The following is a 2,974-nucleotide window of genomic DNA, read 5'->3' on the forward strand; positions in this document are numbered from 1 at the left end:
GCATAACCTGACCATATGAGAAACTTGACAACAGGTAAATCATGACATATCATGCATTCATGATAGGACTTATTGTTGTTGTTTTGTTTTGAGTCTTTGTAATTGAAATTAAAATATGAGTCGGTTGGTGACATCTTTAAAAGTCCTTAATGAATTAGACTTTGTATTTTTATTGAATCATAATTTATATTGTTAATCTGATAAGTGTTTTGCCTTGGTGTGGCGTCTTATTGATGGAGATCATATTGCACCAGGTTCAAAGAGTTTTAGTTTAATTGGTCTTAGAGTTATATTTGTTTTGGAAGTCTTGCAAGTTTCTCTCCCGTGTGAAACTTGCTTTCAATAAAAGGTTGGCTTGCCTTCTTGTGATACTTAGCTTTCCAACGTAGGATTAGTCTTAGAGTCATACTTGGTTTGGAAGTGTAGTCTCACAAGTTTCTCTTTCATGAGAAACGTGCTTTGCATAAAAGGAGGTTTGGCCTTCTTGTGATGGTGTGCTTTTCCAACGTCTGGATCATAGGTGAACATTCAATATAATTTGGAAAAGCTGCCGTACTCTTTTTAAGTTGGTAAATCATCAAGTGCTTTGGTTGCTTGGTGATTAATTGAATTCATTCATCTTTCATATTGCATTCATATGCATATCGGTGACTCATACGATTGAGGGCACAAAGACTGTGGTGGTAGTTTTCCTCCGGCGAGCTTGAAGCAATCGTGACCAGTATTGCGTTCAACATAAGGAGTGTCGAAGATCATCCCGTGACAGAAGTTGAGTTCCGAAGAAGTCGGTAAACATTATCTAGAATGAGTCTAGGATAAGTGTGTGAGTACTTCTTGTAATCATCGTTCTATAGTGGATTTGAGTTGGACTAAGGAGTCCCGTGGATTTTCCCCAGAGGTGGGGTTGATCATTATTTATTGCAAAAAAATTCGAATTAGCTTGTTTAACATTCTCCAGGCATATATATATATAGATATCCTACAGGTATTTTCAATTGGCATCAGAGCAGGTTGCTGGACATACTCAGTAAGATCTAATATACCTTAGGATGGATCGTGCCTCGGGCTCAATTGCACATCCACCATATTTTGACGGCAACAACTATGGAGCTTGGAAGGCCAAAATGAAGTCGTTTCTTTGGTCCTTAGATGAACGTGTATGGAGTACAGTGGTTCATGGATTTCCTAAACCCACAAAGAAGATCGGGAAAGGAGATGAAGAAACCACAATCCTCAAAGCTAGAGAGGAGTGGACCACTGCAGAAGTCACACACAGCACTAATAATCAAAAGGGGTTAAATGCTTTATTTACTGCTGTCTCTTCAGATCAATTTGAATATATATCTGGTTGTGATACTTCTAAGGAAGCTTGGGATATTTTGCAGGTTACCCATGAAGGAACAGATACTGTCAAGGGAGCCAAGCTTCAAATGCATACGTTACAGTTTGAGACACTCATGATGGATGAGAATGAAACTTTTTCTGAATTTTATGCTAAACTGTGTGTAATTGTGAATGCTTGTTCAAGTTTAGGTGAAAAAATTCCAGAAGACAGGGTTGTGAAAAAGATTTTGAGATCCTTGCCTCAACGATTTCAACCAAAGATCACGGCTATTGAAGAGATCCGTGACTTGAACACCTTGAAAGTTCAAGAACTCATAGGGTCCATACAAACCTATGAGATGAAACATCTACCCCTTAAAAAGAGCAAAACTGTTGCTTTCAAGGTTGTGAATGAAGAAGATGATGGGCATTCAAATGAAGATTGCAGTGATGAGGAATTAACGATTCTCACAAGGCGATTCATGAACTTTCTCAAGAATCAGGATCCAAGGAGTCGAGATTCAAAAGGTATAAATTCTAAAAATAGGTTTGTTAACTATACTGATGGTGGGTCTAAATTTCGCAGGTCAAATGAACGAAAGAATCCAAGAGAAAAGGTCCAATGTTTTGAATGTGAAGGCTATGGACACATATCTTCGGAATGTGCCAACACCTTAAAGAAACAAAAGGATAGCAAGAATAAGGCAATGCATATTACTTGGAGTGATAGTGAATCGGAATGCGAGAATGATGAAAAGACGGTTGCACTCATAACCATAGTTAGCTTGGATGAATCACATGAGGATGATGATTGTAAAGAAGTTGCTGTGCTGAAGCTGGAAAATTGCAGGATTGCAAACGAGTTTCAATCCCCTGATGCAGATTCTAAAAAGGAAAGTGCAGGTATGAACGAAAAATTGATGTTTTTGCAGAAAAAATTGACTGATCAGAATAAATTAATTGCTTCTCTAACTTCTGACAACAAAGCCCTTGAACTTGAACTTAAAAATTCAAAGGAAAGGATTGTTTCTTTAACCATTGGTGCAGAAAAAATTGACAAGATGATTAGCATGGGACGAAGAGATGGTGACAAACGAGGCTTGGGATTTCAAACAAGTAATAAGTCTTCCGCTGTGTCTAAAACAAAGTTTGTCAAATCCACTTCACTCTTTGAACCTTCTGCCCCTCATGAAGTCAAGAAATTTATTCCAATCTGTCACTTTTGTGGAACTCGTGGGCACATAAGACCAAGATGCAATAAGCTTCGAAACGAATTTATTCGTTCAAATTGTCATAGCATGAGTGGAAAAGTAAGTATCCAACATAAGATTTCAAATCTTATGAATGAGGTAAACCGCTTATCCAAACTATCTTCTTTTCATTGTTTGCCATCAACTAAGACAAAGTTAGTTTGGAGGAAAAAGGAAAATCATAATTGTATGTTTGCCTCCACTATTGTTGTGCATGAACCCGTTGCTTTAGAAAATTTGGATCTTAAATGTCTTGTTGCAAAACCTTTGGATAATCTTCAATTTGACACTCTTAGAAAGTCTTTAGGTATTTGTTCTTTTGAATAATTGTTTGTATGCATGCCAAAAGACTCCAGCTATTATCTTCTCTGTTTTTGAATTTGGATTAAATTCTAAGTATT

The sequence above is a fragment of the Prunus dulcis genome, unplaced genomic scaffold (genome assembly GCF_902201215.1).
Source record: "Prunus dulcis unplaced genomic scaffold, ALMONDv2, whole genome shotgun sequence".
Lineage (NCBI taxonomy): Eukaryota > Viridiplantae > Streptophyta > Magnoliopsida > Rosales > Rosaceae > Prunus > Prunus dulcis.